General features: G+C 44.4%; 1 protein-coding gene and 1 non-coding gene across 2 annotated transcripts in view; both read left to right on the top strand.

Annotated features, from left to right (window-relative positions):
- Positions 1 to 23,877, top strand: part of LOC124555689 (homeotic protein female sterile) — a 575,063-nt gene that overhangs the window by 37,453 nt on the left and 513,733 nt on the right. The window lies entirely within an intron of this gene.
- On the top strand, positions 22,363 to 22,437 carry Trnas-cga. The gene has a single exon. It is a non-coding gene; the product is annotated as a tRNA-Ser (tRNA).

The following is a 23,877-nucleotide window of genomic DNA, read 5'->3' as shown; positions in this document are numbered from 1 at the left end:
GGTATCCCGTGACTTTTGTCACCTCAGTGTATAGTTGATACGATCAGAGACGTCTGCTGCATAGTAAGAAAGAAAACACTACTTCGATGCAGTGTTTCGAGCCATTGCTGCAGAATACAGCAAGTGCAGCGGCGAGTGCCCGCAGTGGCCAGCAGGCTGTTCGCTGGATATTGCGAGTGGAAGCTTTAGCGGCGGCCGGCCGCTGCCAGCTGCGCAGGTTAAGTGGATTGCCGGCCAACCTGGCGAAGCCCCACCACCGCTCGGCGCTCACGTGTCGCCCGCACATGCTCTGCTGCCAGGCCGCGTATAGCGTGCATGCTTCTCAAAAACGAGGCGCCGTGAATCCGCAAGTAACCACACTGATAGCAATATACTTCGTTTCCATTGCTTACTTCAGAATAAATGACATTCTGCGTCAGTAAAACCGCCTTCAGTAAAATTTTGTTTCCGTTCTTCTGGTTCCCCAGTGTGATATAAGTCTTGTAATCACACAATAAATACCAAACAAAGCCAATGATTTTGCTGAATTTCTTTGTTGCGATAGGCCTTTTTTGGCTCTAATTGCCATTGTCAAGCTATCAGTGGAAAAATACATAGACTTTTTATTATTTACTTAAGGGTACTTACTGTTAAGGCTATATGTGTATATATGATACTTACGTCTATAGTCCGATTAAAATTACTTGACAGTTGACACTTCAGGCGTTGTACCTGGTTTCCTCCAGTCGGAGCACTCATCAAGCCCGAACTGTTCCCCGCGCTATCGTTATTGGTGTATTTGGATCCTTCGTATTTCATCACACATTGTAACCACAACACACACACACATTGTAACCACAACACACACACACACACACACACACACACACACACACACACACGCGCGCGCTAGCATAATGCCTTCACCTCGATTTCTTTGCGGTCCCAAATTTTGATGTTGAGTTTATCGCTATTCTCATTTATGCGACTCCTCATTTTCGTCTTTCTGCGGTTTACTTTTAATCCAGTGAGCTCATTAGAATGCACTTTCCATTCGACATGTCCTGTAGTGGCTCTGAGCACTATGGGACTTCGTAGCGGCCGCGCTGTTCCAGAATGAAGCGCCTAGAACGGCTCGGCCACACCTGCCGGTAGTCCATTACAGGGATGTTACTTCGGAGTGCATTATGTCGGAGCTAGGTGAAGTCTAACGCGGGCAAGTTTTTGGGCCGGCCGAAATGACCGAGCGGTTCTAGGCGCTTCAGTCTGGAACCGCGAGACCGCTACGGTCGCAGATTCGAATCCTGCCTCTGGCATGGATGTGTGTGATGTCCTTAGGTTAGTTAGGTTTAAGTAGTTCTATGTTCTAGGGGACTGATGACCTCAGATGTTAAGTCCCATAGTGCTCAGAGCCATTTGAATTTGAAGCGCCTAGAACCGCTCAGCCACACCGACCGGCTGTACTGTAGTTCTTTCTTACTTTCACTGAGGATAGCAATGTCATCAGCGAACCTTATCACTTCCTCAGCCTCAGATTTAATTCCATTCCTTCACCTTCCCTTTATTTACGTTATTGCTTCTTCGACGTATACTGTGTGTCCCAGGAGGAATGGTTAAGTCAGGGATATGACAGGAACGATCATTAGAAGCAAAAACAAGTCTAGTAAACATGGGCTCTAAAATACACACCTTAAGAACTATAAGTACTTCATCTTCGATACTGCGAAATAATGGGAGGAGATAGTGTGGACCAAAACAAGAAAAAGTTGTCTAGTAACCATGAACTCTGAAATGTGTACCTTAGATATGTGTTTCACAATTTTGAAGATGAAAAATTGCTCATATTTCTTAAGATATGCATTTTGGAGCCCATGTTTACTTAAGTTTTTTTCTTTGTAGGGTCGTGCCTTTCATATCGCTAAATATTGATCATTTCTCCTGGGGGCATCCTTAAATTGAACAGTAGCGGTGAAAGATTACATCCATGTCTTACACGCTTTCTAATCGGAACACTTCATTCTTGGTTTCGCATTCTTGTTTTTCCCCTCTTCGTTCTTATACGTAATGCATATTACACGTCTTCCCTATAGCTTTCACCTTTTTCCTGGTAATTTCGAACACCCTGCAACATTTTATTTCGGCGAACGTTTTTCCTAAGCCGACAAATTTGATGAACGTGCTTCACTTTTCTTAAGACGTGCTTTCATTATGCTTCTCTAGCGCATTTACCTTTCCTAAAGCAGAATTTATCGTCGTTTAGCGGGCCCTCAATTTCAGAACGTTGAAAGCGGCTCATGTTCAAGTCTAAGAGATTGGAGAAGTAAATTCTGCCTAAAATTTTGATGCATCGCTATTACGACAAATAACATGAAACACATAGGCGACGGGAAATGTTCTCGGCTTGCCGATACAGTTGTTTATAGGTAAACAATACATTTGAAACATCTTCTCATCAATGCACTTTCCCCGACGTTTTACCACGTAGTGGATTTAATATCTGATGCGTGATTCTGCTCCCATAAACTGTTCATTAGATCGAAAAATTTATTTCAACTTCCTTAGAAGTGCGAATTTGTGGAGCAGCAAGATCTGTTGAATAAACTGGGAAAATGTTAGATTTCGTACTTACACTACAGTTTATCGACTGCCAAAAATCCATGGTGAGGAAGTGTACTGTCGGTATAAGCGTTCTTTGCAATCCAGGCATCTGCAAAGTCACCAATTTCCAACCAAAGCTTTAGTTAAGATTCTTTCCTGTTGTGACTCGCTGGACTAAGTCTTATCCAGAATAATAATAAATTGTTGCACACCGCTGGTTGTATTGAGAACGGTCCAAACGTTGCTAAGAAACTAATTTTTCTTTGGCCAGCGCTCTTCAGAGACGGAAGTCACCTTGCACTAAGGTTGTTCAATACTTCATTCTTCAAGTATAATGTACTGCACTCTTTCCTTTTACACGTCTATGTTGACTGTTATTCCATGGTAGTTCTTCACGTTGATCTACAAAAGACTGTTACTTTGTCCGTTTCTTAACCTTTCAAGGAGTGGGCTCCTCATCAACCTTCACCACCTTAGGATGAATTTTCATTAAGGACAAAAAATTCCCAGAATAAAAAATTTATGATGGTACGGGACTTCCAATTGTTCCTTTCGACAAAAAGCACAAATACGATTAGTTAAAGTAACAGTATAAGCAAAAATAGTTCACAATTAAGCCATACATTGTTGGCAGTGCACCATCTTGTACCTTGAAACAGGTGGAGGTCTTTTACCATGGACCGTGTTATACTTTCTTTAATCCCTTAACCATTTTTTCTGTTATGAAAATGGAAATTTGTTACAGTCCAGTAGTTTCTGTTTAAAAATGTATTTGCCTTGTAATTGGTTTTAGATAATATTGCTACTTAATTTGATTTCACTAACTGATTATTGGTACGCAGCAGAGTAATATTGTAAAAGATACACGATTAAATACAGTACTAACAAGACTGTTTCGCATACAACGCATTTAAATTTCAGTGGACTTTTTCTTCCTCTGTACATTCCCATGTTGTACCTTGAAACATGTTTTCACACTTTGCAGTCATTGGTGTTCCAGTGTAATTTTTGTAATTTCAGAAAAAGACTGCAGCACATAAAAAGTTAGTATTATCTTTTGAAAATAGAATTAGAAAATGTATTAAACATATATTACAAGGCTGACTAGAGGATAATCTGGAAACTATACCAAGGTACAAAACTCTTCTCTACTCCATGTTGGTTATTGGGGATGAGCAGTCGTGAATTAGCATAACAGTGAAGCCATAATCTTTGATATGTGTGGTGAAACATAATTTTAAGTGTGAGTCAAGGACGTTTCATTGGCCCAAAACTTCAAGGAATATTACAGTTTACAAGAAAATTAGATGAACTGTAATTTCTGGTAAATACATTCGAGAGCATTTCCTAATTAAAGTTACCGAAACAATATTTTTGATCAATTCAGGAGAAGCTGGTATGGTGGTTAATTGTTTAACCATTCCTCCACAATTCTCGCTGCTATTTAAAACAAGGTATATGACCGTGGGAAGTGATCTGCAGCGACAGCGCAGTTGAATATTCGGATAGTCCCTAGGAATCAAAAGATAAAGAACAAGAAAATCTTACATGTAGATCGATGAAGAAGACGACGGAGCTACGTCCGATACTGAAACTATTGGTGTTCGCAAGAATGAGGATTCATGTTCAATCAGAGATGACTCAGTGATAGCACGTACGCGGGTGTGGGCACGTACGGGATGGTACGCCTACGTCACACGGGGCAAATATCATCTCCAACGTCACGCTGGAGGTTAACGTCCAGCTGTACATGATGGCACAGTTTCAACATATTCCGCAGTTGACAGGCATTACATTGGGATGGTAACCATCCTGAAGAATAATATTCTATATGGCTACGGCCCCTTAACGCTAAACTGCGTTTAGCTTGTGACGTTGACTTGTATTCTCGAGAGCAGGTTTTTGTCTGGCCATCGTGATTTCCATGGTTTTACCAAACCCTTTAGATGAATTTTTAATTAATTTCTTTGAAAAGAACATAACCTACTGCCTTCTCGATTCTAGTCTTTTTCGAGCTGGTGGCCCGTGTTTAGTAACTTCATAGTCTACGGTCGTTAAATAGTAGTCTCTCTTTCCGTCCCTTCCATTTTCATTTGACAAGATCGTGATCAATTCCTTTCTCTTTTTCGTTCCACGTGCTTATTCGTAATGAAATGTCCATAACAGATTAAAATGGAACCTTCCTTAAAATCTGGGCGCAAAGGAAAGTAAGTTCAGATTTAACGTCCCGTCGCCGTTGCTTAGCATGGATTACATATTCACGATCATCAGTCATAAAGCTTCATTAAAACTTCACTACGCATCACATTCTTCAGCCATACACATTTACGCTGCTTCTGTATATTTTATGATATTCTCTACCAACATTTCATTAGGTGCTCACGTCCATCTTCGCGTACCTCCCGAAATGCAACAGAGAATATCGTTGGTGCTCCTACTATCAGTTCCTATGGAATGTCGGACCTATCTCCACTTCATTTTCGTGATTACATCACGCACTCACGTCTGCTCCTTGATCCCATTGCTTTTTTCCTGTATTTCCTCGTATTTCCAACGTGTCTCTCTTCTTTGCTCACTGAGATACCATCACTTTGCAAAAATTGACATATTATCCTCGGAGATGGTTCGTTATAACTTGTTGTAAAACACTTCTCCAAGAAAGTGTTATAGGCCCTCTTTTGTTCCTGATCTATATTAACGACATAGGAGACAATCAGAGTAGTCCTCTTAGATTATTTGCAGATGATGCTGTGATTTACCGTCTTGTAAAGTCATCAGATGACCAAAACGAATTGCAGAATGATTTAGATACCTGTATGGTGCGAAAAGTGGCAATGAACCCTGAATAAAGAAAAGTGTGGCTGGTTCCGGCGGAGGTTAGAGTCCTCCCTCGGGCATGGATGTGTGTGTGTTTGTCCTTATGATAATTTAAGTAAAGTAATGTGTAAGCTTAGGGACTGATGACCTTAACAGTTAAGTCTCAGAAGATTTAAAAAAAAAAGTGTGAAGTTAGTCATATGAGTACTAAAAGAAATCCGCTAAATTCCGATTGCGCGATAAGTCACACAAATCTGAAGGCTGTAAATTCAACTAAGTACTTTGGGATTACAATTACAAATAACCTAAACTGGAACGATCACATAGATAATGTTGTGGGTAGAGCAAACCAAAGACTGCGATTCATTGGCAGAACACTTAGAAAGTGCAACAGATCTACTAAAGAGACTGCTTACACTACACTTGTCCGCCGTATTATGGAGTATGCTGTGTGGTATGGGATCCGCATCAAGTGGGACTGACGGATGACATCGAAAAAGTTCAAAGAGGGGCGGCTCGTTTTGAATTTGTAAATTTGTGGTAAGACCTTATGGGATCAAACTGCTTAAGTCATCGTTCCCTAAGCTTATACATTACTTAATCTAACTTAAACTAACCTACGCTATGGACAACACACACACCCATGGCCGAGGGAGGACTCGAACGTCCGAGGGGGGAGCCGCGCGGACCGTGACAAGACGCCTCAGTCCGCGCGGCCCATTTTGTATTACCGCGAAATAGGGGAGATAGTGCCACAGACATGATCCGTGAATTGGAATGGCAATCATTCAAACAAGGGTGCTTTTCGTTGCGACGGGATCTTCTCATGAAATTTCAATCACCAGTTTTCTCCTCCGACTGCGAGAACATTCTGTTGGCACCCACCTACATAGGGAGAAATGATCATCACTATAAAATAAAAGAAATCAGGGCTCGCACAGAAAAATTTAAGAGCTCGTTTTTCCCGCGCGCCTTTCGAGAGTGGAACGGTAGAGAGACAGCTTGCAGGTGGTTCATTGAACCCTCTGCTAGGCACTTAATTGTAAATAGCAAAGTAATCACGTAGATGTAGATGAGAAAACACATTTTTTATTGTCCGTCTAGATTGCTTTAATTTTCTAAATGATCGGATTCGATTAACATGAGCTATCCGTAGAGCTAATTGTATCTGTTAGAGGAGTAAATCGGCCAACTTACTAGCAGAATTTACATGCTGCGTCACAGGATAAAAATTCTTTATTCTTTTAGTTCTTTCTTTTGCTGTCCTTGCTCTACTCTTCAGTTGTGCTAAACATAAAAACTCATAAACTGATTCTACTGTTTGATCGTTAATGCATACAGTTTTTATTTTTGAGTGTCGTTCCTTAATTTCCTGTTTGTCATCGCCAACGATAACAGGAAAAAGCTGGTCCTTAAAAGGGCGTCGATGTTCCAACACTGAATCAAAGAAATTCTGAAAAAAAACTTTTTTTTGTTACATCCTTTTCATAGTGGCCTGAAGCTCGGTTGTGCTACATTTGCAGATTGTGTCATTCAGTGAAGTGCAATCAATCACTCTGTAACGGTATGATCATCAGGTTGGAATTACGTTGTTTGCATTTGACCTGAATTGTGTACTGTATCTTTAAATAGTCCGCATTAATGTGCCATTGTGGGTGAAACGATAACAATGAACTGCCATCAGAACAGTGACCAGTATCTCTGTGCGGAACTACCGCTTTCTATGTCATTCGGCGGGGAAAAACATTTAATAACCAACCATAGCCGGCCGAAGTGGCCCTGCGGTTCTAGGCGCTGCAGTCTGGAACCGCGAGACCGCTACGGTCGCAGGTTCGAATCCTGCCTCGGGCATGGATGTCTGTGATGTCCTTAGGTTAGTTAGGTTTAACTAGTTCTAAGTTCTAGGGGACTAATGACCTCAGAAGTTGAGTCCCATAGTGCTCAGAGCCATTTGAACCAACCAACCATAACTGAAATTGTTAAACACGGCACACTTCAAAACGCAGATGCACTGTCACCTGGTCATGACCAAAAAATACGTAAATACTGATGTGTAGTTGCGTTAATTATGTGATTTCTGAGCTCCAGTTGGTATCCAGTGCGTTCGGCCGTAGAAATATTTGTGGAGAAATGACGACAAAGTTTTTTGCATGATGATTATGTAGTACTATATAAGAAAGGTTCAGAATTAGGATTGAAATTTAGAATGAAAGGACATAAATGATGAGAATCGCAGAATGAAGTGCTGTGCTATGTGAAAATGAGGCAGAATTACAGGAGCTGCTGAATGGAAAGAATAGCCAATTAAGCACAGAATCTGGACTGAAAGTAAATTAAAGGAAGATAATATTAAAGAGCAGAAGCAATGAAATTAGCTGCAAGTTTTGCATCAAAATTTGGGACCTCGAGATACAAGAATAGAATGAATTCTGTGAGTTCCACTAATGCTTGACGAGTGAAGCAAGGGGGCTATAAGATGATCAGTATAGGCAAAGAAAGTTTTCTTCGTCAAAAGAAGTCTACTAGTATGAAACACTGGCCCTAAATCGAGAATTGAATTTCAGAGAATACAGGTCTGGAGCAAAACGTTGTATGGAACTGAATCTTGGGCTGTGGGAAAACTAGAAAAAAGGGAATCGAAGCCTTTGAAATGGAAATCAACAGAAGTAAGATGAAAATTAAATGGGCTGATAAGAAATGAGGTAATCTGCAAAATCGAAGAGGGGTGTCTGACTGTTGACGTGGCAAGGCCATTTGCACCGTCAGTGAGGGGGGTCGGGGGCGATACTCGCAGATTCTACAGGCAACGGCTTGTCATGTCCGTCGCCCACGTCGTTGCGTATCTTCCACGTACGTAATAGGCAGCGACGTCATCTGCTGTGGCGGTTGCTGGGTGTCCCGAGGTAGCTGTACTAGACGTCGCTGAAGACAGTCAGTTCGGACATGTCTTTCCTGTCCGCAGCCAGAGCAGGTTTCCGGTTGGCCATAGTATATGGCTCGACAGCCAGCTATTGTCACATAAGATGGTATGTGCTTCTGGAGTTCAATTCTTATTTGGCGCCCTCCGTTGAGTACGGGATACGTCTCGAAGCTGGTCCATTTCTCCGCAGCATGATCAAGGACTGTGCCGTAAGGGCGAAATGCTACGATAACCATGTCCGCAGGGACTTCGAACGGAAGTTGAAATACGCGTACCGTTATCACTCCGAGACCAGCATGATCAACAGAAACCAAATCCACGTTCCCGTCGGCATGGCAAGAGCGGTGGATCGACGGATAAGTCTGTCGTACGCTGCCTCGTCTATGAGTTTTACGTATACGAAGCTGGCCATTACTGAAAGGTGAATTCCTATCAGGTCCCGGGGATCTAGTTTTACCACTTCGCGCATGAAACGTTCGGTTTCGTGTGCTTTTGGTCTTGTGTATTGTGCGTCGAACGTGAACTTGATAGTCGCCTTCCGGTTAGAAAGAGCCATCGTGATCTGTAGTTATCAATACACCGCTATACGAAGCCTCACGGATGTAAACAAAGCTCGCGCTAAACGGGGCACGGCTGGTGCGCTAGGCACGTCCGAGCCGCTACAACGCCGAAGACGGACTGATCACTGAGCATCCAGACACAGTGGTCACTGCAGCTACACGGAGTACCCTAGCATGCCTCCCATCAGACCCAGATTCTCAACTTATGCACTACTAATGTAATGCCACTTGCCCATTATCCTCAGTACTCGCGGCATTTCACCGATGCCCGTAAGATTTGGAGCCTGGTGTGCCTCCTCACTGAAGAGATCATCGACCGTTCTCGTCTTAATGATATACAGGGTGAGTCACCTAACATTACCGCTGGATATATTTCGTAAACCACATCAAATACTGACGAATCGATTCCACAGACCGAACGTGGGGAGAGGGGCTAGTGTAATTGGTTAATACAAACCATAAAAAATGCACGGAAGTATGTTTTTTAACACAAACCTACGTTTTTTTAAAATAGAACCCCGTTAGTTTTGTTAGCACATCTGAACATATAAACAAATACGTAATCAGTGCCGTTTGTTGCATTGTAAAATGTTAATTACATCCGGAGATACTGTAACCTAAAGTTGACGCTTGAGTACCACTCCTCCGCTGTTCGATCGTGTGCATCGGAGAGCACCGAATTACGTAGGGATCCAAAGGGAACGGTGATGGACCTTAGGTACAGAAGAGACTGGAACAGCACATTACGTTCACATGCTAACACCTTTTTATTGGTCTTTTTCACTGACGCACATGTACATTACCATGAGGTGTGAGGTACACGTACACACATGGTTTCCGTTTTCAATTACGTAGTGGAATGGAATGGAGAGTGTCCCGACATGTCAGGCCAATAGATGTTCAATGTAGTGGCCATCATTTGCTGCACACAATTGCAATCTCTGGCGTAATGAATGTCGTACACGCCACAGTACATCTGGTGTAATGTCGCCGCAGGCTGCCACAATACGTTGTTTCATATCCTCTGGGGTTGTAGGCACATCACGGTACACATTCTCCTTTAACATACCCCACAGAAAGAAGTCCAGAGGTGTAAGATCAGGAGAACGGGCTGGCCAATTTATGCGTCCTCCACGTCCTATGAAACGCCCGTCGAACATCCTGTCAAGGGTCAGCCTAGTGTTAATTGCGGAATGTGCAGGTGCACCATCATGCTGATATCACATATGTCGACGCGTTTCCAGTGGGACATTTTCGAGCAACGTTGGCAGATCATTCTGTAGAAACGCGATGTATGTTGCAGCTGTTTGGGCGCTGCAATGAAGTGAGGACCAATGAGGTGGTCGCCAATGATTCCGCACCATACATTTACAGTCCACGGTCGCTGTCGCTCTACCTGTCTGAGCCAGCGAGGATTGTCCACGGACCAGTAATGCATATTCCGTAGATTCACTGCCCCGTGGTTTGTGAAACCCGCTTCATCGGTAAACAGGTAGAACCGCAACGCATTCTCTGTTAATGCCTATTGACAGAATTGCACTCGATGATTAAAGTCATCACCATGTAATTGCTGATGTAGCGACACATGAAACGGGTGAAAGCGGTGACGATGCAGTATGCGCATGACACTACTTTGACTCAGTCCACCGGCTCTCGCAATGTCCCGTGTACTCATGTGTGGGTTCATGGCAACAGCAGCTAACACACCAACTGCACCCGCTTCTCCTGTGACGGGCCTGTTACGGACCCGTTTGCGTGCTACGACCATACCTGTTGCATACAGTTGGCGGTAAATGTTTTGCAATGTGCGGCACGTTGGATGCTCTCTGTCCGGGTACCGTTCTGCATACACCCTGCAGGCTTCAGCTGCATTTCGTCGACACTCGCCATAGATGAGTATCATCTCCGCCTTTCCAGAGTTCGAATACACCATGGTCACAGTTCCTACAACACTACACTATCACAGACGTCTGGTAACACGGTGTACTACAGTTGGTCTGCGTGCGGAGACGAATGCAGAATAACAATAGCAGCAAGCGCTACATGCGGACACTGCGACAACTAGACCAAACCACAACAGTGCACTACAGCCACACTCGTAAACACGGTCGTCATCGTGAACATGTCCCTGCAGATCCTGCTCGCCGACCGTGGCCCGTGTTTGTTACAACACGCAACTGAACGTCGGAGGTTTCAAGCGTCAACTTTAGGTTACAATATCTCCGGATGTAATTAACATTTTACAATGCAACAAACGGCACTGATTACGTATTTGTTTGTATGTTCAGATGTGCTAACAAAACTAACGTGGTTACATTTAAAAAAACGTAGGTTTGAGTTGAAAAACATACTTCCGTGCATTTTTGTATGGTTTGTATTAAACAGTTACACTAGCCCCTCTCCTCACGTTCGGTCTGTGGAATCGGTTCGTCAGCATTTGATGTGGTTTACGAAATATATCCAGCGGTAACGTTAGGTGACTCACCCTGAGCCGGCCGAAGTGGCCGTGCGGTTAAAGACGCTGCAGTCTGGAACCGCAAGACCGCTACGGTCGCAGGTTCGAATCCTGCCTCGGGCATGGATGTTTGTGATGTCCTTAGGTTAGTTAGGTTTAACTAGTTCTAAGTTCTAGGGGACTAATGACCTCAGCAGTTGAGTCCCATAGTGCTCAGAGCCATTTGAGCCCATTTTTTTGAGACTCACCCTGTATATGTGGTGTCTGTTTTCCGAAAGAACAGTGAGAGGTAAGATATAAATAACAATAAAATGACAAATTTAGTTAAGGTGATTTCTGACATGGTTTTTAAATCTGACTAATGCGTCCTCCGCTGCCTTTTTAAGATGTGTTTGGACCCTTGCACCATTAGTTTATTCAGCCACTTAATAGTTAAAATATGTTCGCGAATCAAAACGTCTATGTAGTAATTACTTTGTCAATCTGATGATGTGCTAAGAAGGTTAAAAGCGTTATCAATAAACATTTCAGCAGGTACTGCTTTTCATTTGGAATATGGAGCCACTGTTACCGCACCAAGCCAAAGCAGAATGGTAAAACTTGTAACTAGAAGAAGAGACAAGATGAAATGGCTCTGAGCACTATGGGACTTTACATCTGAGGTCATCAGTCCCCTAGAACTTTGAACTACTTAAACCTAACTAACCTAAGGACATCACAAACATCCATGCCCCTGGCAGGATTCGAACCTGTGACCGTAGCAGTAGCGCGGTTCCGGACTGAAGCGCGTAGAACCGCTCGGCCACCGCGGCCGGCACAAGATAAGTCACTCATTACATCAGGGAACAACTTCCATAGTACTAAAGGAAGCCGTAGAGGGCAAAACCTGTAAGGCAAGATAGAGATTGGAATATATCCAGCAAATAATTGAGAACTGTCCGCCCCTGGTAACTGAGTGGTCAGCGCGACGGAATGTCATACCTAACGGTCCGGGTTCGATTCCCGGCTGTGTCGGAGATTTTCTCCGCTCAGCGACTGGGTGTTGTGTTGTACTTACCATAATCATTTCATCTCATCGACACGCAAGTGGCGTTAACTCTAAAGACTTGCACCAGTCGAACGGTCTACCCGACGGGAGGTCCTAGCCACACGGAATTTTATTGAGGAGTGTTGAGCGTAACGATTATTCTGAGATGAAGGGGTTCGTATGGGACTGAAGGTCATGGCGTGCTGCAAAAACCAGTTACATGAAAAGAATGGATGTTGGAATATTAGTCGGATTAATTACGCATTTAATGGGGTCACGTTGTAGCACCTGGTAGTAAAATGCACTCACCTGTAAGGTGCGGCATCAGACAGGCGATGTGTGCAGTTAACCTTGTAGGAGTGCCCAAACGATAAAATTCTGGACTATCAATCGAGAAACCGGTATAATGCCTGAGGTTTAATCAGATTAGTATTTATCAAGCCCGTGTTCTGTTGTGAAGTCAGGCTATCGACGGTTTTTCGGAACTCCTACAGTGCCAATATCATGCCTCATGGAGTCACTGTTAACTATGAAAAGCTAGTTACTGCTTCGTACCACGCTAATGCGAATTAAAATATCTTGGGCAGTTGTACATTATTTGGATAAGATGGTTTGTTCACTACCATGAGCCAGTTTCAACGTAATGGTCATTTTCAATATTGGACACAACGATTGCCCATTGTCAGTCGAGACGCACGTTTACAAGCTAACACAGTTTCGGTGTATAGTTCCTTTGGCAATAGATGTAAGGACAGTTATATTATGTTTTGCATTGATTTGTATTCTGTTTAATCGATGTTGTGTTTCCAATATGCCTCCGCATTTTCTGTTTTTTGACTACATGTGTGTTCTGCTAACAGTTTGTTTGATCGTTGTGAGAGTATACTTTAAATTTCCGTTACAAATTAGCCAACAGTGATGAATGAAACGCCGTGAGACTCTGTGGCTCAATAATGCGCAGTGGTGTCTATGGAAAGAAGTAGTGGAACATTGAAAATGAACTTTATTCCAATTTAAATAACGTGTCATACTCCCAAGGATTTGTGATGGACGAACAGCTTTTTTTTTTCTAAAAAAATATCGTTCTTTGAATTGACATGCACATAATGAAGAGTTAAAAACCGTGTTGCGTGCTATTTTTGCTTACCTGCGGACAAATGCACCTTATGTCAACCTACAGTTAGTTGTGGCTGTTTGCGTAATAAATCGCAAAATCTAAGAGTCTCAAAGAGAACAAATTTGTGCCTAAAATCATGTTTGGAAAAACAGAAAGTATCGCCTTCGCCATTGAATGAAGGAGAACAAAATTTTCGCCATAAAAATATTAATGTATAGATCTGTGAGCTTTTCATGAGATTGTAGTTGTTTCGGTTGTTAGCACGGAAGTTTAAAATAGGTGCATCGTTGAGCGACGAAATTAACTGATGATCAGCAGAACAACTAGTTGTGGTTCTATGCTGTACGTAGAGCAGAATAAAACGTCATGATTATTAATAGCACAAGTACTTATACTAACTAGTCTTAACGCCGAACTTTCACCTCTCTTACGTGCAGGTGTGTTAATACTGAAAATGGCAGCTTGATTTGTCTCTTGGATTAAATGCATCCCGACTGTGGTAAAATGGAAACAATTGCATATGTTGTACTGAAGGCGAGGAACATAGATTAATTTCAGCTTTGTTAAGTGGGCAAAATGAACGTTACTTCGAGGCAACAATTACTGAGATGCACGTCACCGGCGATGCCAAATGAAGATTTGAGGAGAATTCGATGTGAACTCGTATATCGGTAATGTTTTAGCCGTGTGTAGTATAGCCTGTCATGGAGTTTTTGCTATCAGATTTATTGTATGGATATGAAATCGATAAAAATTGCGGTGTAGGTTCAAGTTGTATTATGTATACTCAAAGAAAAAGCTTGGTAAAGTATCAGACTACGGATCCGAAGGTTTCGGGTTCGACCTCGGTCCGTCGTAGGATTTTTATCTGTCACGTATCATTTCCTTCGCCTATGACAAGCCGGCCAGTGTGACCGAGCGGCTCTAGGCGCTTCAGTCCGGAACCGCGCGACCGCTACGGTCGTAGGTTCGAATCCTGCCTCGGGCATGGATGTGTGTGATGTCCTTAGGTTAGTTAGGTTTAAGTAGTTCTAAGTTCTAGGGGACTGATATCGGTGTGCGGACATTTGCCACGGCGGACATTTGCCACGATTTTACCTGTTCCGAAGGTTTGGGTCCCTTGTCTCCCTCCTCCTCCTCACTCGCCGCCCGACCCGCAGTAAAAGTACTTACTGAGCTTTTCCGCTGCTTTTCTTAACATAGGACCAGAACCTCTATGGATTTTTCGCCACATTTCTAGAGAGAGTTTCGTTGTGGAAACTATTAAATGCATCTCGCATTGAAATCCGCAAAAATTTCGAGCCCCAGTAAAACTTCGCCAATCTTGGACATTTTGCCCTCGTCTAAATTATACGTGCCTTTTTCGGCGCTCCTGCAGCAGCTTTCTGTCGTGTTTTCTGTACCATGGGGGATCAGTTCCGTCTGATATTAATTTATTTGGTATGAATCTCTCGAGTGCTGTTGATACTATTTCTTTGAACTGAAGCCACATACGGTCTTCACTTACATAGTTTGGAAGGATTGGAGACTGTCTCTTAGAAAGACGTCAATCGAATTTTTAGTTGCTTTTATAAATATATATATATTTCGCATTTAGTTTTGGTGAATTTCTGTCTTACGGAATTGAGCCTCGCTACGGCGGTGTGTTCACTAATTCCTGTACCCGTCGTGATGCTCAGGATTATTTTTGGCTAAGAGTTCAAGTGTGTTTTCGTAACCATTTACAATTTGGATGGCCTCGTGAACTAATTGTTAATTTTAGAAAAAGTATTTAGAACAATTGTGGAAGCTGTTTTCTACAGTAGGGTCTGAAAATGTATTTTGGCAACATACGGAAGGTAGATTGAAGTCACTGCCAACTATAATTGTATGAGTAGGGTACCTATTAGCGATGAGACTCGAGTTTTCTTTGAAATGTTCAGCAACTGTTTCATTTGAGACCGGGGGTCGGTAAAAGGAGCCAGTTATTAATTTATTCCGGTTGTCGAATATAACCTCTGTCCATACTAAGTCACAGGAACTACCTGCTTCAATGTCGCTCGTGAGCTGGAACACACATTACATTATTTTTCCTTAAGTTGTGCTTCTTGTTTCTGTTGTACTGGAGATCATTACAATTACGGCTTTTCCCTCCAAAACCTAGGATGCTTTTTCTGTGACCCTGTTAATACCAGAGCTAAACAATGTAGAACAACAACGTAAGTTACAAGCATAGCATTCTGTATTACTTCATTTCTTTATTTCTAACATTTTAAAATTGTACGTCGACTTTAGATGACATGTCAGTCATCAATGTTCTTATCTCTGTTTATGAACGTGCTTTCAATCATGATTTGAACATTGTCCCGCTACACTTTATTAACAAATGTTTCGCCGGAAGGGATATCGGATTTTAGAGAGTAAATTAATATGGAATATGTCGTTCTTCTTTTCAAACATTCACATACCAATTTCTTCTTTCCTTATTGTCTTTTGGGCATGCAGTTGTAGTAATTAAAGTAGGCACAAATGCAGTGATCAAAAAGAAATGATTAGCGTACATTCGCATTCTCTTTACAGCATTCCTTTCTTGTTGCTCCCATGGCGATGGATTGTTTCTATCGCAATCAGTAAGCGTGAAAGGAAGTTACTGTACAGACAGACGGATCTATATTTATATTTGGCAGAACTAATTACATACTGACATAATCGTCGGAATTGCTTTCGTTTCCTAAAAGATATAAATATTTCGATTTCGGAAAAGAAGCTCCGTATTTCGCCAAGATGTCGAAGAAGGTCCCTTATGTACTGGTTGTATCGAGTAAGATGTGGAGACGGCGGTTTGAAAGCGGACAGTAGTAGTACGAGTAAAGGCGTACTTTACCTGAGGGATCGCTACCTGGCGAAGGGGCAAGTGTGGCAAATGTCCGGCGTGGCAAATGTCCGGAATTCCTGATATCCTCAGATGTTAAGTCCCATAGTGCTCAGAGCCACTAAAACCCATGACAATGTTGATATGAAAAGTGCCGAGTTGCCCCTTGGATTTCCGTATAACTGGCTGGATCAGCAATTTCAGAGTTCGTAGGAAGGTGGCGGCATAGCACCTCCGAAAGGACGATGCCTAGTAAAGCACTGTGGTGTACAAACCAATCTACGGCTTGATGACGTCTTTAGCTCTCCATATACACTACTGGCCATTAAAATTGCTACACCAAGAAGAAATGCAGGTGATAGACGGGTATTCATTGGACAAATATATTATACTAGAACTGACATGTGATTACATTTTCACGCAATTTGGGTGCATAGATCCTGAGAAATCAGTACCCAGAACAACCACCTCTGGTCGTAATAACGGCCTTGATACGCCTGGGCATTGAGTCAAACAGATCTTGGATGGCGTGTACAGGTACAGTCGCGCATGCAGCTTCAACACGATACCAAAGTTCATCAAGAGTAGTGACTGGCGTATTGTGGCGAGCCAGTTGCTCGGCCACCATTGACCACACGTTTTCAATTGGTGAGATATCTCGAGAATGTGCTGGCCAGGGCAGCAGTCGAACATTTTCTGTATCCAGAAAGGCCCGTACAAAAACTGGAACATACGGTCGTGCATTATCCTGCTGAAATGCAGGGTTTCCCAGGGATCGAATGAAGGGTAGAGCCACGGGTCGTAACATATCTGAAATGTAACGTTCACTGTTCAAAGTGCCGTCAATACGAGCAAATGGTGACAGAGACGTGCAACCAATGGCAACCCATACCATCACGCCGGGTGATACGCCAGTATGGCGATGACGAATACACGTTTCCAATGTGCATTCACCGCGATGTCGTCAAACACGGATGCGACCATCATGATGCTGTAAACAGAACCTGGATTCATCCGAAAAATGACGTTTTGCCATTAGTGCACCCAGGTTCGTCGTTGAGTACACCATCGCAGGCGCTCCTGTCTGTGATGCAGCGTCAAGGATAACCGCAGCCATGGTCTCCGAGCTGATAGTCCATGCTGCTGCAAACGTCGTCGAACTGTTCGTGCAGATGGTTGTTGTCTTGCAAACGTCCCCATCTGTTGACTCGGGGATCGAGACGTGGCTGCACTATCCGTTACAGCCGTGCGGATAAGATACCTGTCATCTCCACTGCTATTTAGTGAGTGATAAGAGGCCGTTGGGATCCAGTACGGCGTTCCGTAGTACCCTCCTGAACCCACCGTTTCCATATTCTGCTAACAGTCATTGGATCTCGACCAACGCGAGTAGCAATGTCGCGATACGATAAACCGCAATCGCGATAGGCTACAATCCGACCTTTATCAAAGTCGGAAACGTGATGGTATGCATTTCTCCCCCTTACACGAGTCATCACAACAACGTTTCACTAGGCAAAGCCGGTTAACTGCTGTTTGTGTATGAGAAGTCGGTTGGAAACTTTCCTCATGTCAGCACGTTGTAGGTGTCGCCACCGGCGCCAACCTTGTGTGAATGTTTCTGTAGCACGTCATCTTCGTGGTGTAGCAATTTTAATGGCCAGTAGTGTAATATAAAGCGCAATCATGACTAGTTTTAATCGATGTTCGACGGCTGTGGAGCCGAACAGTGGGGAAAAGTACTTCCAGAAATTGACTGTGCACCTCGCTTCACCAACAGGCAGGATACAACGCTTCCAGCGGATCATCGTGCTAGTGGTGTTGAGAGTGCAGGCAGCACTCAGTACTGGGAATACATAATAATTTGCTTAATGCAAGCACCTCGGGGAGAAGAGGTTGGAGTGGAGAGCGGTTCCGTGCTTAGCGGAGCAGGAGAGCGTGAAGAGGAGATGGGCTAAGCGAGCAGCAGGAGGCGATGCGCTGTGCGTGTCCTTGGCCCGCTGAAGGGGTGGCCGGCGGCCGTCCGAACGTGCAGATGTGTTTACTCTGGCTGACGCGCGTGTGCCGCTGTGGCACCGGGCCCTGCGTCTTCTGCCTCACAACAGCCGCTTCCAAACAGTTGATCGTGCTATATTCTGTCATGTGTAGCATTCACGGTTGCTTGCAATCGGCAAATAAAGTATAAAGAACACCATTCTGGTGAGTACCAGAAAACATCCGATTCTATAAAGAATCGAACTCGTGTGTATAAAACAGCTTCAAACGTCTGATTAATTTACAAATGAGTTAACTTGTGGACTACACTCCTGGAAATGGAAAAAAGAACACATTGACACCGGTGTGTCAGACCCACCATACTTGCTCCGGACACTGCGAGAGGGCTGTACAAGCAATGATCACACGCACGGCACAGCGGACACACCAGGAACCGCGGTGTTGGCCGTCGAATGGCGCTAGCTGCGCAGCATTTGTGCACCGCCGCCGTCAGTGTCATCCAGTTTGCCGTGGCATACGGAGCTCCATCGCAGTCTTTAACACTGGTAGCATGCCGCCACAGCGTGGACGTGAACCGTATGTGCAGTTGACGGACTTTGAGCGAGGGCGTATAGTGGGCATGCGGGAGGCCGGGTGGACGTACCGCCGAATTGCTCAACACGTGGGGCGTGAGGTCTCCACAGTACATCGATGTTGTCGCCAGTGGTCGGCGGAAGGTGCACGTGCCCGTCGACCTGGGACCGGACCGCAGCGACGCACGGATGCACGCCAAGACCGTAGGATCCTACGCAGTGCCGTAGGGGACCGCACCGTCACTTCCCAGCAAATTAGGGACATTGTTGCTCCTGGGGTATCGGCTAGGACCATTCGCAACCGTCTCCATGAAGCTGGGCTACGGTCCCGCACACCGTTAGGCCGTCTTCCGCTCACGCCCCAACATCGTGCAGCCCGCCTCCAGTGGTGTCGTGACAGGCGTGAATGGAGGGACGAATGGAAACGTGTCGTCTTCAGCGATGAGAGTCGCTTCTGCCTTGGTGCCAATGATGGTTGTTTGCGTGTTTGGCGCCGTGCAGGTGAGCGCCACAATCAGGACTGCATACGACCGAGGCACACAGGGCCAACACCCGGCATCATGGTGTGGGGAGCGATCTCCTACACTGGCCGTACACCACTGGTGATCGTCGAGGGGACACTGAATAGTGCACGGTACATCCAAACCGTCATCGAACCCATCGTTCTACCATTCCTAGACCGGCAAGGGAACTTGCTGTTCCAACAGGACAACGCACGTCCGCATGTATCCCGTGCCACCCAACGTGCTCTAGAAGGTGTAAGTCAACTACCCTGGCCAGCAAGATCTCCGGATCTGTCCCCCATTGAGCATGTTTGGGACTGGATGAAGCGTCGTGTCACGCGGTCTGCACGTCCAGCACGAACGCTGGTCCAACTGAGGCGCCAGGTGGAAATGGCATGGCAGGCCGTTCCACAGGACTACATCCAGCATCTCTACGATCGTCTCCATGGGAGAATAGCAGCCTGCATTGCTGCGAAAGGTGGATATACACTGTACTAGTGCCGACATTGTGCATGCTCTGTTGCCTGTGTCTATGTGCCTGTGGTTCTGTCAGTGTGATCATGTGATGTATCTGACCCCAGGAATGTGTCAATAAAGTTTCCCCTTCCTGGGACAATGAATTCACGGTGTTCTTATTTCAATTTCCAGGAGTGTATTTTACGTTAAGTAGGTAAGGGAGAAAAGTTTAGGAAAATAATTGAAATTACGCTTAAAGCTTCTTGGAAGCCGTTAAGTACTTTCATTTTGAGATACTGGTGTGCAGTCCGGGTATTTGTGCGCCCTTAGTTACGCTGTCGCAAGACAAACAGTTTTCAACAGTAATACTTCCGAAACTTCCTGGCAAATTAAAACTGTGTGCCGGACCGAGACTCGAACTCGGGCCCTTGGCTTTCGCGGGCAAGTGCTCTACCAACCCCCTTTTTTTTTTTTAAATATCATTTTGTTCGCTTTTGTTCGTTGCATCTGCTCGGGGTGGACGTCGTATGACATCCGTGAAGTTCGTTATTAATCGGTTAACTCAGTTTTTTTTATTATTACAGAGGGCAGTTAAACCCTCTGACCGAACACGCTGAGCTACCGTGCCGGCTAAAAGTTTAGTATCATAGCCACTACACCATAGTGCTACTCGCCAACTGAGCTACCCAAGCACGACTCACGCCCCTTCCTCACTGCTTTACAACAAGCGTTTGAAAAGTCCGTGCAAAGTGCGGGAGGTGGCACCACCGGCGCGTATCGAGGTCATGTTTGGCTAGCAGCATATTTGAAAAGAACGCACACCAAGTTTCAGCCATATTGGTATATTTCTTTGTGTTTGACATTCGTGTGAATCAAGATAGTAGAGTGATTGTAAAAAAAAAAAAAAAAAAAAAAAAAAAAAAGAGGACGAAGAAGAACTTGGTGTGGTGATTAAGCATCACTTTATGAAAGGCAAAACGCCTCAGGAGACTAAAGAGAAGCTTGATAACAATTACGGTGACTCTTCATCTTCGATTAGAACAGTTTATAGGTGGTCTCAAAATTTTCGGAGAGAGGCCATATGGGCACAAGTAATGCTGAGCGTTCTGGACGCCCTGTGGAGATTACGACTCTAGAAATCATCGATAAAATCCATGATATGGTGATGGATGACATAAGAGTTAAGGTGCGTGAGATTGCTAGTGCTGTGGGCATCTCGAATGAACGGGTACATAATATTTTGCATAAACATTTGGACATGAGAAAGCTATCCGCATGATGGGTTCCGCGATTGCTCACGCTTGACCAAAAACGGAATCGTGTGAAGTGTTGCAAGGATGGTTTGCAGCTGTTCAGGAATAATCTGCAGGACTTTAAGCGTCGTTTCGCCATTGTGGATGAAACATGGATACATTACTATACTCCTGAGACCAAACAACAGTGTAAACAATGGATTACCAAGGGAGAATCTGCACAAAAAAGGCGAAGACCAGTCCTTCGGCCGGAAAGGTCATGGCGACTGTCTTTTGGGATTCGCAAGGGATAATCCTTATCGACTCTCTGGAAAAGGGTAAAACTATTACAGGTGCATATTATTCATCGTTATTGGATCGTTTACCGAGCGAGGGGGCGCAGTGGTTAGCACACTGGACTCGCATTCGGGAGGACGACGGTTCCATCCCGTATCCGGCCATCCTGATTTAGGTTTTCCGTGATTTCCCTAAATCGTTTCAGGCAAATGCCTGGATGGTTCCTTTGAAAGGGCACGGCCGCTTTCCTTCCCAATCCTTCCCTAACCCGAGCTTGCGCTCCGTCTCTAATGACCTCTTTGTCGACGGGACGTTAAACACTAACCACCACCACCACCACCACCTATTGGATCGTTTGAAAACCGAGCTGCAAGAAAAACGCCGGCGATTGGACCGCAAAAAGTCCTTTCCCATCACGACAGTGCACCAACACACACCTCAACAGTTGCGGTCGCAAAATTAATGGAAATAGGATTCCAACTCGTTTAACATCCCCCCTGTTCTTCAGACTTGGCTCCCTCGGACTACTATTTGTTCCCCAATTTGAAGAAATGGCTGGCGGAACCAAGGTTTTATTCAAACAAGGAGGTGATTGCAGCAACTAATAGCTATTTTACACACTTGGACAATTCCTATTATTCGGAAGTGATCAACAAAGTAGAACAGCGTTGGACGAAGTGTATAAGTCTAAAAGGAGACTATGTCTAAAAATAAAAAAGGTTTACCCCAAACACTTAAGTAGTTTTTATTTGTGCACGGACTTTTCAAACGCCCCTCGTACTTCTACCAGTACCTCGTCTCCTATCTTCCAAACTTCTCATTCTGGAAACATCCCCCAGGCTGTGGCTAAGCCATGTCTCCGCAATATCCTTTCTTCCAGGAGTGCTAGTTCTGCAAGGTTCGCAGGAGAGCTTCTGTAAAGTTTGGAAGGTAGGAGACGAGGTACTGGCAGAAGTAAAGCTGTGAGGACGGGACGTGAGTCGTGCTTGGGTAGCTCAGTTGGTAGAGCATTTGCCCGCGAAAGGCAAAGGTCCCGAGTTCGAGTCTCGGTCCAGCACATGGTTTTAATTTGCCAGGAAGTTTCATGTTAGCGCACACTCCGTAGCAGTGGAAAATTCTCATTCAGTAATACTGACCTTTTTCTGTTAAAACTTTTAACAAAAGTCGATATTGCAGCCCCTGTGTTGTTCTGATTACGATGCAAAGTTCCTTCGGAAATGCATGCATGTCCAAAGAAAGAGGCTCTGCGGCGACTACAGCCGTTATGAAATACATTAAGTGTATTCGCAATTGCGAATAATGACACCCATCAGCTGTCGAATGGAATGACGACAATGAAAATTTGTGCCGGACCGCTTATCGCGAGCGGTCGCCTTACCATTCTTGCTCGGTATTGTTCGTTGCGTTAGATTTGGGCGGACGTCACATGACATCCGTTCAAATTGATCGTTGATTCCTTTACTCTGTTTTTTTTTTTTTTCCTTACAGAGGGCAATCAGCCCTCTGACCGAACACACTGAGCTACCGTGCCAGAATACTATTTGACTATCCGTGCACAACTCACGGCCAGACCTAAACTTTCATATGTCGTCAACCATGCGTCTACGACCTGAACTTGTACATCCATTATGTATATTCCCGTACAGGTCAGACGTTATACTTGAAAGTCGCTTGCCCGGTATCGGCTGAGAAGTACGATATGCCTTAACATTATACCTCTTAATGAGTAGATTATGGCAGCATTTTAAATTTTTAAATTCAGACAGTAATTACGGAAAATATTGAACATAATTTTTTGTTGCCTCTGTTCGATAGGCAACCTGCAACTGGTACCACGTTGCGGGATAGTCGCTTAGGCTGAGTTCACAGTGGCGCCGACAACGATTGTTAGACGCCATCTTCAGAGGTCGCCCGATAACATCGGCCGACAGCTTGGTCACGATGCGTCCTCTCTCTTTCGTCAGTTTTAGGCGCGGTCGAGGTGGTCAGGTTAGGTTAGGTTAGAATTTATTCTACGTATGAACTAAGTTACGTTTTAACCTCCAAGAGTGGGATGGATATCATAACACCTCTATGCCTGGAAACGGAAGCTATAATGCGGCATTTGCTATTAAAATGGTACGCAGCTCGTGGTCGTGCGGTAGCGTTCTCGCTTCTCGCGCCCGGGTTCCCGGGTTCGATTCCCGGCGGGGTCAGGGATTTTCTCTGCCTCGTGATCACTGGGTGTTGTGTGATGTCCTTAGGTTAGTTAGGTTTAAGTAGTTCTAAGTTCTAGGGGACTGCTGACCATAGATGTTAAGTCCCATAGTGCTCAGAGCCATTTGAACCATTTTTGCTATTAAAATGATGCCAAATGCATCTACATGAACAATATGTCTCGAAAAGAACATGGATAGTACTGTACACTGTCTTCGGCTACTGGAATTACCAGACAAGTTTCACGAGGATATGAGATGAAGGGAGAAATGTTCTGTTACATACTCAAGATAGTTCTTGGT

This window comes from Schistocerca americana, chromosome X (genome assembly GCF_021461395.2).
Source record: "Schistocerca americana isolate TAMUIC-IGC-003095 chromosome X, iqSchAmer2.1, whole genome shotgun sequence".
NCBI classification, from domain to species: Eukaryota; Metazoa; Arthropoda; class Insecta; order Orthoptera; family Acrididae; genus Schistocerca; species Schistocerca americana.
The sequence above is the reverse complement of the archived record's forward strand: the minus strand, read 5'-3'. Positions and strand labels throughout refer to the sequence as shown.